The sequence below is a fragment of the Mastigoproctus giganteus genome, chromosome 12, assembly GCF_048544385.1.
Source record: "Mastigoproctus giganteus isolate SK-2022 chromosome 12, ASM4854438v1, whole genome shotgun sequence".
Lineage (NCBI taxonomy): Eukaryota > Metazoa > Arthropoda > Arachnida > Uropygi > Thelyphonidae > Mastigoproctus > Mastigoproctus giganteus.
Window position 1 is genome coordinate 97,229,652 of NC_143586.1, and position 16,586 is coordinate 97,246,237.

The following is a 16,586-nucleotide window of genomic DNA, read 5'->3' on the forward strand; positions in this document are numbered from 1 at the left end:
TACTACACATGGGAAACAGCAACCCCAGAGCAACGTATCAACTCTGTGGTACTACACTGACAGTGGTAGAGAATGAAAGGGACTTGGGGGTGGTTGTGCAGGCAGATATGAAGTTCTCTGAGCAGTGCAGACGGGCTGCAAGAGTAGCTCATGGAGTATTGTCAATGATATACAGGAATTTTTCCAGCAGGGATAAGGAGGTGATTATTCCCTTGTATAAGGCAATGGTCAGGCCACACCTAGAGTACTGTATACAGGTCTGGAGGCCTCATTTCAAGAAGGATGTAGAGCTGCTGGAACGAGTACAGAGAAGGGCAACAAGATTAGTGAATGGAACAAAGGGGTGCTCTTACGAAGAAAGGCTTAAGTTTTGCAAATTACAGTGTCTGGAGACTAGGCACCAGCGAGGTGATCTGATAGAGGTGTATAGAGCCTTGAATGGTTTAAGAATGCTCAATGCTGATGGGATTCTTCCTCTAGCTCAGAAAAATCACCTGAGAGGGCATAAATTCAAATTGAGGAAAGACAGATGTAGGATAGACGTGCGGAAATTTGCCTTTAGCCAGCGGGTGGTTGGTTGGTGGAACAGACTTCCATCCCTTGTGGTGGAGGTTGATAGCCTAAATAAGTTTAAGGCTCAGCTGGACAGGTATTTTGAACGAACAGAGGGGTGAAGTGGAAGTGGTTTTTTTTTTTTTTTTTTTTGGCTGATGCTGCATAAGCTTGCTTTCTTGCATCAAATGCCTCTACTAATGCTAATGCTATAAAGTATCCTCTCACATGGAACAGTACAAAAACTTTACAAAAGCATGAACAAATTAACATATAATCCTTCTCTTCCCCCAAAATATTCAGGTTTCAATACAGGATATGAAACGATACACTTTCAGATAAAGAACAATGCTATACAGGCAAGGCACACACACACTTCATCATTCTTCTCTTTCTTGGTGATATCCTTCGGCTTTGACTGGTGCAGCATAAGCCACACGCTTCTTTGCACCATACTGCTAATAATAATAATAATACTTAACATTTTAGTACACAGCCAGTACCTATACCTTTGGGGAACTAGGCACATGTATATAGCATACAGAGGTTACTTCTGGCACTGCACCTTGACACCAAATTTCTGGCATGTTTTGCTAGTCCCTGAGAAGGCTTTCAGCACGATTCCATACGCCCCACTTCTTCCAGGTTCCAAACTGCCAAATAAATCTACAGTCATACCTCCCTTTAACGAACTTCCACATAACAAATTTTTCTATGTAGCGAACCTTTTTTTGATTTCCCCTTGGTCATTTACATTGAAAATAGTTTACGTATAACAAAGAAAATTTCAATATAACGAACTGATTTCGAGAGAACTGGATATGCATTGTTCACACTACTGGCCTTTAGGCAATAGAGCTGATGCTGTAGAAAGAAGGAATTAAAAGCTAAAGGGATTAATTCCACAAATTAAGAGCTAAAACATTTTACAATTTAGTGGTGCCCGTAAAACCCTGCCTGCAGGAGGAAACCAGCCAACCACAGTGCGGGATAGAAAAAGATGGAAGGTTTTTGGAGAGGCCTTTGCCCAGCAGTGGTCAGCAATGGCTAAAAAGAAGAAGTAAAACCTATACACTACTGTACTGAGAAGTTGCACTGGTCACTTGCTATCTATGTGTCCACAGCCACTGTCAAAGATTAAAGCATATTCCCGACACGGACATTGGGTTTGATCAACTTGTTTTCTACTGTAAGCACCCTATTAGAGAATTAGGAGAGAGTAATTTTCCTTTATCCTGGAAATTCATCTGTTTTGAAGAAATGAGTCATCCACAGTTTCACTAAATTTCACCAGTCTGTTTACATGGTAGGTACAAATGACCCCTAAATCAATTTTATTTTAACTGCTGTGCAAGTAACCTTACAGTGTCTAAGAGGAAATCCTTGAGTGTAGTGTGAAAAGGTGGAAGTGCTTAATAGTGTAGATTGGGGCATTAAAAAAAAAAAGAAATTGCTTTAAATTTTGGTATTCGTGCCAGATGTGTGTGTGTGTGTGTGTGTGTGTAGCATTCTGAAAAAACTGTCTGTTTGAGGAAATGGGACTTTGTCAGAAGCGTGCGAAATTGTGACTGTATAAAGTTGAAGCAGTCTTTAAGTGGATAAAGTTGATTCGAAACCAAGGCGTGCAGATATCAGGGCCTTTAATAAAAGAAAATGCTATGGAGTAGGCACCTTTTCTGGGGCATAAAACATTCCAAGCCAGTTCTAGTTGGCTGGAAAAACTGTTTCTTTCCAATACCCATTGAACAGGGGATTTTCAATTTCGATAGAAAGATGACAAAAGAAAACAGAAAAATGACAAGTGCCCTGCCGACCTTCACTCCGTAATTTCAAAACTTACAAGTGTGAAGCTTGTTTTCTTCCCTCCGAATACCCATCTAAACTGCAGCCAATTGGCCAAGGATTCGAAAATGCACTACCGAAGGGGCATACTGAACAAAATTATACTGAGAATAGAAACCAACCAACCTATAGATTCTGTTATAGATTAGCAGATGTGCATATCAGAGATGCTGAAAGTGTGGAGTCAAAATGTGATGGAAATGATTAAGAAGTGTTTCGCAAAAGCAGGGTTTGCTAAAACGCAAATTAACAGCGATGAGAGGGATGAACTGCTTGTTTGTTTGTTTGGTTTTTAGGAGCATTAGCAACTAAGGCCATATTGCTCTGGGGATATGCAGTGGTCATTCCCTGACCTTTCCGTATCCTCCGTATTTGGTGATCACGGGGGCTCGAACCCCGGTCTAATCAAGAAGCGTGTGCTACACACTGCTGCTCCTGCCCACCTGGCTACGGAGGCGCCAAGGGATGAACTGCTACAAGGCATTGAGCAATCTTAGGAAGAGTTCCAAGCGAGGTTTGATCAGAGAAGAAATTGTTCTTGAAGAATTTTTAGAAGTTGATAATGATGTCATAGTAGCTGAACATCCGAGTTACTCCAACATTGAACGTATTTAAAGAACTAGTGACAATATCGATAATGAGTTGGATGAAAATGCTTCCAAACATTTGGAAGCATTTGAAAATTTGCATCGAGGCCTTCAGTGAGAAGAAATTCAACAAAAAGTATATCTGCTTGTTTAAACCAGCGTTTCCCAAACCTTTTTAGTCACGGAACACTTTTCATCTCACAAAATATTCACGGAGCAGTTAAGAAACACAAGTTGAGCGAGAACAAAAGAACTGTTGCTAATGTTTTATTACATATGCCACATTGTGCATCAGGAGCATCTTTATTTCCAACACATGTAAAGCCGAAACTCAAATAACTGCCATTGTACTTTCGTTCTGGTCTTTTATTAGTTGATTCCTGTTTTTTCACTTCTGATTTCTGGGGAACAAAAAGCTGCGATTGTTCATCCTCACTTTGAAGTGTGGCAATATTGTGTTCATTTTCATCAAGCAAGTTGCACTACTAGAAGTATTTTGCATCTCGTTTTAAAGTTCCTTTTTTCAACCACAAATCTATGGTCACATATTTTAGTAATAACATCTTGAAATACTAATAATTATCAGAAAAAATTTATACAAGGAAGTGAGTTTAGTTATGATATCAGTTCGCTTGCTCCTCTCCTTCAATACGTATACTCCAGTCTAAATCACATATGAATGGCAGATTGTTGTTGTGGTTTGGTTTTTAGGAGCATTAGCAACTAAGGCCATATTGCTCTGGGGATATGCACTGGTCATGCCATGACCCTTCCGCATCCTCCGTATTTGGTGGTCACAGGCTCGAACCCCGGTCTAATCAAGTGTAATAAGCGTGTGCTACGCACTGCTGCTCCTGCCCACCTGGCTAAAGAGGAGGCCGAATAGCAGAGAAAAAAAATGCATGGGATGCATATAAATTGTTAAGTGACTCAGAAGCCTATAGCAGATATAAGCTAGTCTGTAATCAGGTCACAAAGGAGGTTAGGTAGGTGAAGGCAGATTACCAGAAATCTTTGGCAAAAGATGCTAAGAAAAACAGCAAGGATTTCTTTACTTATATAAACTCTAAAAGGAAGGGGATGAATCTGATTGGTCCACTGGATATCGATGGTTCGGCTGTTGATGATCTTGCTCAGATAGCAAACAGAATGAATGAGTATTTTGCATCTACATTCACACATTAGGAGTTATTAATGTTTGAAAATGGCAGAAGGTTATCAAATTGTAGAAGGGTGCTTAATGATTTTGTAATAACTGAGAGCGAAGTGGAGGAGAAATTGTTGAAGTTAAACATAAGAAAGGCACCTCGGGTGGATGGGATCTATCCGGTTATATTAAAGGAGGCAGCAAAGCAACTAAGCAAACCCTTAGCCATAATTATGACAGCACCCTTGGACTCAGGGGAGGACCCCACGGACTGGAGATGTGCAAATGTATCCCTAATTCACAAAGGGAGATCGAAGGGTAAATTCATTCTGTTTGCTATCTGAGCAAGATCATCAACACGAGTAATTACAGACCAGTTAGTTTAACTTCTGTACCGGGTAAAATAATGGAGTCACTGGTTAAAGATGCATTGCAGGATCATTTAGACAAGACTGCAGCAATAATTCAGACACAGCATGGGTTTGTTAAGGGAAAGTCTTGTCTGACAAATTTGATAGGATATCATGATGTGGTTACAAAAAAACTAGATGCAAAAAAATAATTTTGATATCATATATTTGGATTTCAGGAAAGCTTTTGACACTGTTGTGCATGGAAGACTATTGTACAAATTGGATCAGAATGGTATTAAGGGTAAGTTGCTACAATGGATAAAAGGATGGTTGAGTGGGAGAAGACAAAGGGTGGCAATTAATGGGTGCTGCTCTTCATGGACTAATGTTATTAGTGGAGTCCTACAGGGTTCGGGTTTGGGTCTACAGTTGTTTTGTATATTTATCAATGAAGGTATATCAGACTTAGTGTCGATAAGTTTGCAGGGTTGTTAATGACAGTAATGGCAGTGTGCTACTGCAACAAGATCTAGATAATTTGGGCAGATGGGCTAAGAAGGGGCAACTGAAGTTTAACCTTGATAAATGCAAAGTACAGTTTGTCCTCGTATAGCACGATAGTTGCATTCCTAGAAACCCTTGTGCAATGCAAAATCGTGCAATATAAACAACAGGCCCTATGGGAAAAGTAGGGTTAGGTGCCGACCACCCAAGAGAACACACATTTGGAACCAAAACATTACCAAACACAATAAATAATCGAGTAATTTTAATCGTTATAAAATACTTACGTATTTTATAACGATTAAAATATGTAATAAAAATAATATTATATTATAATAAAGTATTTTCAGTATTTTTTAATACTAAAAAAGTATTTTTTACGGATAAAATATGTATTTTATTCGTAAAAAATTTATTATATTAAATAAAATAGTCGTAATAAAATACTTACGTATTTTATAATACGTAAGTATAAATTATAATACGTAAGTCGTAATAAAATATTGCTAATGCTTTTGCTTCTATCGTAAGCAAACTTGCTTTTTGTTTGATTTTCTATCCAAACAGATGACAGCCGTTCCATCTCTTCCAATTGTTTGTCTTAATCTAATGGATTTTAATTACACTTTGAGTTGTTCCCGCTATGAAAGTTGTTTTTATTTTCTCTGCATTCTTTGTAATTCTCCGTGTTGCCACATTTGGGTCTGTAGCACGTGCAATATCACATGGTCTTTCATTTCGCTCAAAGCGTTTCACAATTTCATATTTTTTCTCTATCGACAGAAGCGGACTGGCCATAAGCCTTACGGGGGGAACCACGGTGGGCCGGAAGCCGGTGTGATTTTGGCCATAAACCGTAGTATGAGGCCACTACATATTTTCCTGGGTAAGAATTTTTGACCCAGTCCGCCTCTGTTTATCGATATTGCTTCTTTTTTTTTCTCTCTGAATCTGCAGTGTCTTAGCCAGGACGCTTCCTTTTCACACCTTTTAAGTATTTTACTCATTTTTATTTAATAAAGCACAATTACAAACGAGGTGGCATGCTTGATACACAGAAACAAAGCTGCGCTCGTGTAGCAAGTGAATAAACAACACCGTAAAGGCCGAGATACACTATTAACACCTCACATTTTACTAAAGCACATTTCTGGGGGTTACTACCATAAAACAATAAAAACAATTTCCAGTTGTGTTTCTCCTAGTGGAATCTGTTATAAACTGATAGTAAACTCCATCTAATTGCATTTGCGATTATATCGATAGCTGGAATTGTGTTGGTTTTTACGTTATTATGGTGAAATGTGTTTCCCCTTCACTGATATAAAACACATAAATACATTTTCAGAATCTTCTTCGTTCCTATCGTGTTGCGTTCCGTTGGAGTGATTCCGCATTCGACTGCCATTTCTTGTAAACACAAAGGCGAATCGTGTATAAGCGAATTCGGTTCGTGTTATATAAGATAACGTTCCCCTATTTATAAATCGTGTATGATCGAATTCATGTAATGCAAACACATGTTATACGAGGACCGACTGTACTACATATGGGTAGAAGTAACCCCAGAAATACCAACTGTGTGGTACTACACTTAAGGTGGTAGAAAACGAAAAAGACCTGGGAGTAATTGTGCAGTCAGATATGAAGTTTTCTGAATAATGCAGAGAGGCTGCCAGGGCAGGTCATGGGGTTTTGTGAATGATATATAGGAATTTTGCTAGCAGGGAGGAGGTGATTGTCCCTCTTGCATAAGGCAATGGTCAGGCCGCGCCTTGAGTACTGCATACAGGTCTGGAGGCCTCATATTAGGAGGGATGTAAATCTGCTTGAGCGTGTACAGAGAAGGGCAACAAGATTGGTAAGGGGAATGAAGCGATCCTCTTACCAAGACGGGCTTAAGTTCTGCAAATTGTAGTGGCTGGAGACTAGGCACCTGCGTGGTGATCTGATTCAGGTGTATAAGGCCTTGAATGGGTTGAGCACGCTGAATTCTGATGGGATCCTTCCACCTGTTCAGATTACAAACCTAAGGGGGCATAAATTCAAATTACGAAAAGACAGATGTAGAATAGATGTGCGGAAATTTGCCTTTAGCAGCGGGTGGTTAATTGCTGGATCAAACTTCCATCTGTCGTTGTGGAAGTTGATAGGTTAAATAAATTTAAGGAGGAACTGGACAGGCCTTTGGAGGAAATGGTGTGATTTTTTTTTTTTTTTTTTTGGCTGATGCTGCATAAGCTCATACACTTGCTTTCTTGCATCACATGCCACTACTACTAGATCACTATATTGCAACTTTTTCGTAGGTGTTTACTTTTACGCATACATCTCTATGCAAAGCCCAACAAAATAAAGTGTTCCGCGGTCCGTTTGATTATTAGTCTATGCCAGTATATTAAGTGAAAAAAATTACAGTATTTCCTCACGTATACGACGCACCTTAATTTTGGGGCCCGAAATTTGAAAAAAAAATGTATTACATAAAGTTATTGAACTCAAGTTTTATTAATCATAAAATTCATACAACTCCTCATAACTTGAATTCAGCACTGTACGAAAATCTTTTCTGAGCCATTTCTGGGCAGAACGTGGCAAAACGTAACCTAATATACTGGTAACAAGTGTGAAACAATGGGCGCAAAGACAACAAGCGCGAAAAAGCAGGAAATGCAAGTAAAAAAATCTACAACCACAGTATCGCCCAGTTTTTTGACCACAAATTTTTCAAAAAAAGGTGCGTCTTATACATGGGGAAATACGGTATGTTAAATATTATAATGATATAAAAGTGCCGTGCTACAAATATGCAAAATTTATTTATTATTTTTTTTTAATTATTAATTACGATTTTTCACGGAACACAGTTTGAGAAATGCTTGTTTAAACAAATGCAAGCATTTTTATTTATTTTTTTATTTTATTTTTTTGCTAGTTGTTGGCGCATCAGCTTCTGTGGCCATAATGCACCTCCCAAAGTTTTTCCATTTTCTACTCTGATCCAAGCCCAAGGCGGGATTCGAACATTTTTTTGAACGGTGTACAGTAGAATCCAGTGTGTAACAAAAAGTAACCAAATATTTTACAACATAATTCTTAAAAGTGTACTAATACATTGTACACATCATGTAGTCATTTCTTAATATGTATTAAAAAATTAATTATTTTAAAATGTTAGAAATTTATTCATTCCCACTTATTTCTGATTCATTTCCCATCTTTTACTATATTTCTGAATTTACAGTATTTTTCACTGTTGATAAGTTCATATTACTTTATAACGAAATTTCTGTTTAACAATTTAAAAATTTTATCAGTCCAGTTTTAGATTAATGATTATTTATATTAAAAAATAATAGAAGGCTATGTTCTGTTGATTGTTTGATGTTGACCTAATAATGAACAAACATTTTACTTACCTACCTACATGTATCTAATTTATTCAACCTACCTATTTTAAAAATTAATATGTCAAGATATACCTATATATGTAAAATAACCAAGAAGAGACATGTACATACATTAATATTATAAGGTATTTTGTAATCTGATGTACCAATGAAAAAAAAAAAAATCAGATTTTTTGGTTGTGTCCCGATTTTTTAAGGTCGATATCCCGAAATTGGCTGATCGAGAGTTGGTCACTCTAGTTGTGTGGTAGTAGTAGTGGTATGTGATGCAAGAAAGCATGTGTATGAGCTTATGCAGCATTTCTCTGGGGCTACTTCTACCCGTATACAGTACTTTGCATTTGTAAAGGTTAAACTTCAGTTGCCACTTCTTAGCCCATCTGCCCAAATTATCTAGATCCTGTTGCAGTAGCACTGCCATTACGGTCATTAACAACCCTGCCAACCTTTGTATCATCTGCAAACTTCAGCCTGATATACCTTCATCAATATCATTGATAAATATACAAAACAACAGTAGACCCAACACCGAACCCTGTGGGACTCCACTAATAACATTAGTCCACAAAGAGCAGCACCCATTGATTACCACCCTCTGTCTTCTCCCACTTAACCATCCTTTTATTCATTGTGGCAACTTACCCTTAATACCATTCTGCTCCAATTTTTACAATAGTCTTTCATGCGCAACAGTGTTAAAAGCTTTCCTGAAATCCAAATAGATGATATCAAAATTATTTTTTGCATCCAGTTCCTCTGTAACCACATCGTAATATCCTATCAAATTTGTCAGACAAGACTTTCCCTTAACAAACACATGCTGTGTCTGAATTATTGCTGCAGTCTTGTCTAGATGATCCTGCAATGCATCTTTCACCAGTGACTCCATTATTTTACCCGGAACAGAAGTTAAACTAACTGGTCTGTAATTACTCGTGTCACCCTCGATCCCCCTTTGTGAATTGGGGATACATTTGCACATCTCCAGTCCGTGGGAACCTCCCCTGAGTCCAAGGATGCTTTCATAATTATGGCCAAGGGTTATCATGAACAGTTATTCAGGTGGAACAATAAGAAAAGTTATACAGGAATCAAGTACATGATGCAGCCAGTTCCTTTTTAACAAACTCACAGCAGCTAATCAGTTTGGTCAGGCATAATCTACACTTAACAAATCCATTCAGGGAATGACTTATAGTTCCATCCCTAGAAGGATGATTTAGCTTCACTTTAATGACTCCATTATTTTCTCTAGCATCAAACTTAAAAGAGGGCTATAATTACCCAGTTCTAGCTTGTGAAAAGGTGACATTTACATATCTATAACCTGTGGTTCAAGCCTTTCCCTTCTAATAAACAAACAATTCATTAATGTCTTTTGTGAAAGGCATGACATGGGTTTTTAACACTAACTTATACGCCATATTTATTTATGTAATTATTTTATTGTGAACTATATGATCAAAATATGCAAAATATTTATATATCCCAACCACTAGTACAATTCGGAAAACTATGCAAGTCCATGCAAGTTTATCTGGCTGCATTTGAGAATCTACACTGGGTATAAAAACACTTAACCTCTTCTGTTCATTTTACTGCCAATTGAACTGGTATTAGCTAGTAGTAGTAGTGGCATGTGATGCAAGAAAGCAAGTGTATGAACTTATGCAGCATCAGCCAGAAAAAAAAAAAAAACACACCATTCCCTCCAAATGCCTGTCCAGTTCCTCCTTACATTTATTCAACCTATCAACTTCCACAATGACAGATGGAAGTTTGTTCCAGCAATTAACCACCCGCTGGCTAAAGGCAAATTTCCGCACATCTATTCTACATCTGTCCTTTCTTAATTTGAATTTATGCCCCCTTAGGTTCGTAATCTGAACAAGTGGAAGGATCCCATCAGAATTCAGCATGCTCAACCCATTCAAGGCCTTATACACCTCAATCAGATCACTGCGCAGGTGCCTAGTCTCCAGCCACTGCAATTTGCAGAATTTAAGCCTCTCTTGATAAGAGGATCCCTTCATTCCCCTCACCAATCTTGTTGCCCTTCTCTGTACACGCTCAAACAAATCTACATTCTTCCTAAAATGAGGCCTCCAGACCTTTACGCAGTAGTACTCAAGGCGTGGCCTGACCATTGCCTTATACAGAGGGACAATCACCTCCTTTTCTCCTGCTAGCAAAATTCCTATATATCACTGACAAAACCCCATGACCTGCCCTGGCAGTCTGTCTGCATTGCTCAGAAAACTTCATATCTGACTGCACAATTCCAATAAAAGACCTGCCCAGGTCTTTTACATTTTCTACCACCTTAAGTGTAGTACAGCACAGTTGGTATGTTTCTCTGGGGTTACTTCTACTCATATGCAGTACTTTGCATTTGTCAAGGTTAAATAAACTTCAGTTGCCACTTCTTAGCCCATCTGCCCAAATTATCTAGATCCTGTTGCAGTAGCACACTGCCATTACTGTCATTAACAACCCTGCCAACCTTTGTATCATCTGCAAACTTCGACATTAAGCCTGATCTACCTTCATCAATATCTTTGATAAATATACAAAACAACAGTGGACCCAACACCGAACCCTGTGGGACTCCACTAATAACATGAGTCCACGAAGAGCAGCACCCATTGATTACCACCTTCTGTCTTCTCCCACTTAACCATCAAAAACTTTCCTGAAATCCAAATATATGATATCAAAATTATTTTTTGCATCCAGTTCCTTTGTAACCACATCATAATATCCTATCAAATTTGTCAGACAAGACTTTCCCTTAACAAACCCATGCTGTGTCTGAATTATTGCTGCAGTCTTGTCTTGATGATCCTGCAATGCATCTTTAACCAGTGACTCCATTATTTTACCCAGAACAGAAGTTAAACTAACTGGTCTGTAATTACTCTTGTCACCCTTCGATCACCCTTTGTGAATTGGGGATACATTTGCACATCTCCAGTTCGTGGGAACCTCCCCTGAGTCCAAGGATGCTCTCATAATTATGGCTAAGGGTTTGCTTAGTTGCTTTGCCGCCTCCTTTAATATAACTGGATAGATCCCATCCACCCCAGCTGTGAAGAGAAGTTCAACTGCTAGCTAAAAGCATACCTGATATAGGCGTAATGGAAATTATTTAAAAAAAAAAAAGTTGTGGCTACTAACTTTATATAATTTTTAATATATACCTGAATTAGTCAAAAATTCCGGTCTGTTGTTTTATTCTTCAGTAGACACAAATCATATAATACTGAATATCCAAGTGATTTTTCTGAAAAAAATGGAATTAGTTTAAATTGATTTATTACACTAGTTTACAAATTTAAGTTTGTTCACTGGGGTTTGAATTTCAATAGGTCCTACTGCCGAAATATGTTGCTGTAATTTCAAATATGACTTAGATTTTTTCCTATCACATCCAGATACATCACAATTTAAGAAATAAAGTGTTTTTTTACGAAAGTATATAACTTTATTGTATTTAGTAATGACAAATTGATAGGATTACATTTTCATATATCAAAAAATACGTAAATATTAACAAGTATTAATCAAAATTCTGAAACTTTCATTAATCAGACCTTCGTCTCTTTGTTTTAAAAGAACGTTTAATCGTTTTTCTTTTATGTACAATGCCAGATTTCTCTCTTTACACCAGCAGTAGTCGGCCATCATGCTTGTATTTCCCACCTTCCCTGGCGCCTCTGTTCCATTTCCTTTATGTCCTGGTGGAATCACTCCCCTTGTTCTTCGCTCATCTGTGCAAGATTTTTAGGGGAAAAAAATCAAGATGGGCATGCAAAAAGTGAATTTTGATACTCGTATTTCAACCTAAACTGCAAAGCTTTTCGAGCATATTTTGAACAATTTTCTCATAATCCTGTGATTTATGATTTTTCCATATGACTCTCCTGCATCTTTCATACAACTGAATTAAATCACTGGGCTGTACTCCCCGGACACAGGTCTTCTTCATTCTTAACTCCTTGATTATGGCCTTGATTGTGGCTTAAACTGTTTTAGGGGAATCTGTCAAAATGACTCTGAAAATGACACTAAAATCAAGAAGTTACTGGAATTTTACTATAAAAGTTTACTGAGTGAATAGTTGAGCTGACTAAGCTAATCACCTTCAAGTTACCTTCCTTTGGCACACGCACATGCACACACTTGCTCCACTGGTCTTCCCAAGCTTTGAAACATTCTTTAAAAATAGTGTTTTTTAGTGCACGTAGGACAGTTTCAGCATTTTCATTGATGTCATCTACCATACCAAAACAACAAAACCAAAGCCCCATTTTCAGTTTAGGGAATAGCCAGAAGATACAAGGTTGGAGGAGTAGGCAGGCTGCGGTATGATTGTTATTTTTTTCGCAGGCAAGAACTACTTAACTGTCATCGCTGCGTGACTGGGCACATTGTCATGGTGTAGGATCCAGCCATCCAGTTGAGTCATCTTCACCTCACATTCTCAGGCAAATGTTTCAAAACCTCAAAGCAGCAGTAATGCTTCTCTCCCCTACACACCAATTTGTGGTGCACTATGCCCTCATCATCAAAATAAACAATCAGCATGACTTTGATATTGGATTTTGTTGCACTAGACTTCTTGGACCAGGGAGACATTTATGTGTACTATTCGGATGATTCCAACTTGGTCTAAGGTCATAAACAAACACCCAACTCTCATCCACAATAACAACTTTCCTGCAGAATCTGAGCATCTGCAGGAAAGCCATCACCAGCAATGGCTTTCCTGCAGTCTACTTGATCATCCAGCAAGCATGGAACAAACTTTGCACACACACAATGCATACTTAAATCTTGCATGGGGATTGTGAACTGAGTCTACGGACAGTCCATCTTCATGAGCAATCTAACAACAGTCATTTGTCTAACAATTCCTTCGCATTCATGACATTCTCCTGGTCAAATTGACTTCAACTTAATTTAAGCTACACTAAATTACTCAAAAACAAATCAAATACAGAAAAGCAACAAAAATATACAAATGTATTGTAGTGTGTGGTATGCAATATTTATTATTTACCTAGTCGTAACAAATTTTACTTTTATAGTAAAATTCCAGACATATCAGAATTTTGCTGCTGCTTCTCTTGATAGAGTTCATTTTATTAGGGAAAAAAAAAATCACTCAATACGCAGCTGAATTTTCTGTGCCATTCCACATTTGAATCATTTTCAATAAGAAATGGCCATCCTTTTCTCAAATAAATTAATTTTATCATGAGCTAGATTCCTCTTCCTCCAGCACTCTTACCCTTGTTGCTCCAATTAAATCAGATGGTCAGCTCAGCGCCACATGATTCCAGCATTTCTATCATATATGCCCACTGTGCCTAACCCAATCTCATTTGCGAATTCTATAATTTGTAACTGAATTTAAGGGGCATTGACAAATTCCTGACCACCAGATGCTTTTTTGGCAATACATTCTGACACACCATACAACCCACCTGAGTAACTTCCTCCCATGAGTTACTATTTTGTCTATGGATGTCTTAATATTGTATACCGCCTCCTGAAACACCAAACTGAAGGATGATCCTTATGCTGAATTCAGAATATAAAATTTAAAAATGATATTATACTGAAATGACATAATTCAGAAACAGCCTCTAATTCATTATCATCTGCACCTAAAAACCAGCCATCTCTGCAACAAATAAAAATTTATGCAATGCTTTAGATTAAATAAAAGTATAAAATCTATTATACACTATTAAAACCATTGTTGAATATATGTCTGCTAACAACAGTTCAGTCTCGACCAAGAATCAAGCTTATGACATTACCCAGAATTCAAGTTAACTTTTAAATAATAAATAAAATGATTAATGGGTGTGTGTGCGCAAACAGATTAACATTATAAATCAGGATGTTATAAGCACAACGATAATGGCTGATCCAGCAGTACAACAGACAAAGGAGGTTCATGAATTTCTTTATTAATTTGGATATACCTGACCAAATCCAGGCATCTGGTCCCCCCCATAGGAAGGGAATTTACTAATTAAACTAACCACTGAATATTAAACTGGAACCTTATATTTGATCTTTATAGCCACTCCTTGGCATTCTGTAATCAGCTTGAATCACAAATAACAGTCAATGACAGAAGTGCCATACCACTGGATAACATACAATGCCTACTTTGCATGTCTTGTAGAAGTATACTAAATGAGTTTATTGTTATTGGATTGAGTGTTTATGGATTGGGTTGTATTGTCTTCCCAGTATAAACAAAAGCATTCAACAAATTTATTTTCGAATCACAGAGACAAAATTTGTATCACATACCTCTGAGGCTTACTTTTCATATGTAAAAGACACCACAAAAACTGACAAGCATTTCATCCAGTGTCACAAATTCTAAGCAGACATTGTTAGCTTGACTGTTATTGATAAGAGATTTAAATGTACCTGGTATTGCAGCTAATTTATCCCCTGCGGTTTTTCTTTCCTTTCTGGTAGAACTATGATAAAAGAGGATAAATGAAAGGAGAAAAAGGAAATGCTCCTTACTCATGACGACTCAAAATATTGGCCTCCCAAATTCATGGGTGGAAAAAAGGAAGTCAGTATTCTCATGATTTGATTTGAAATTCAACATAAAAATAAGAAACCAAAGAAAACTTTGAGCACATCTTCTGGAACATGATCTGTAAATATATTTCTACTTTTATACTTTACTGAGTAAATTTTTAGTTTGTGTACTCTTAAAACATTTTCAATAACATCACTGCTAAAAAGTGCATGAATTGAGATTTTTTTTTTTTTTTTTTATGAGAACCCAAACACGAGAGGTATTAGAACCTATAGTACTTAGTACCATGCTTGGGTTGGAGGATAAGAAGACAAAAAGAAGGTATTTCTTCACATTGGACTTGAACTTCTGTAGACAGTAATTTTCAGGAAATATGTATGAAGGAAGTTTGTTCCCTAAAATGGCAGTTGAATGAATAAACGAGGAAGATGAAAAGTTGGTTCTGTGAGTTTGAAGTTGGACAGTAAATGGATGTTGGTGACACATGTTCGAACTGTTCTGAAAGAGAGCACGAATTATAGAAGCCAATTCAGAAGAACAGTGCCCATGGGAGTATCTATAGAAAAGGCATGCAGCAGAAACAGTCTATGACACAGTGAGTGATGAGACTCTGTTATACAGGAGTCATTAATTAACCTAACTGCCATCTTCTGAATGGAATCGAGGAGCCTGAGAGAGGTTTTGGGGGCACCGCCCCTGATGTGGGAACAAAATTCCATGGCAATGGGGATTTGCGATTTATACAGAGTGAGCAGCTGTTGGAAGAAAAGTAACGCCGAGAGCAAAAGAGAAAACCAAGTTTTTTAGATGCAGAGGAAGCAATATTTGTAATGTGCTTGTGCCAAGAGAGATTAGAAGTCAGGGTAATCCCAAAAGAGATATATCATTTTGCCTAGAAATCGGAGTGTCACTAAAGATAAGCATAGGAGCAGAAGAATCCTTTTTTGAGATATAAAACAAGACTGAGTTTTAGAAGGATTGAAATCAACTAAGTTGTCTTTGCTCCACTGGAGAATTACCTGGAGATCGGCATTTTAGGAATTGGTAGCAGATTTTCGAGAAGTTGAAGCTGATTCAGCAGGACAAGTTTTCTCAAAATGGAAAGTGGAATGCAATGTGCTATCATCGGCAAAACTATGGATAGGATTTCCAGTCAATGGAAGAAGGTCATTAATATACAAGAGGAAAAGAGTGGGGGAAAGAACTGAACCTTGGGGGACACCAGCATTAGTGGAGAAGTTAGAAGACAGAGAGCCATCTACCATCACCCTCAGTGAGCGATCAGAGAGAAACCTGGATAACCAATTACTAAAAACAGTTGGCAAACCATAAGATGGAAGCTTGTTTAGAAGACCTTTATGCAAAACACAATCGAAAGCGTTTGAGATGTCAAGAGCAACTGCTTATGTTTCCCGAACTTTTCCATTGAATTTGTCCATAAATAGATAATATAATCCAGAATATCACCAGTGGATTGACACTCACGGAATCCATACTGGCGATCGTTGATCAGACGGAAGGTTTCTAGGTAGTTTAAGAGTTGGCGGTTAATTGATTTCTCCATTACGTTAGAAAGAGTAGGAGTAATTGCAATGGGATGATAATTGGATG

At 37.7% G+C, this 16,586-nt stretch overlaps 1 protein-coding gene across 4 annotated transcripts in view; it reads right to left on the minus strand.

The window, feature by feature from the left end:
- The window catches only part of LOC150077290 (uncharacterized), a 427,304-nt gene that overhangs the window by 405,814 nt on the left and 4,904 nt on the right, over positions 1-16,586 (minus strand). Inside the window, exon 2 of one of the 4 annotated variants that reach the window (XM_090386486.1) lies at positions 11,596-11,678. The exons of the other annotated variants lie outside the window; for them this stretch is intronic. The gene's annotated coding sequence lies outside the window, so the exon portion shown is untranslated. The remainder of the gene's footprint in view (positions 1-11,595; positions 11,679-16,586) is intronic. 4 annotated transcript variants of the gene reach the window in all.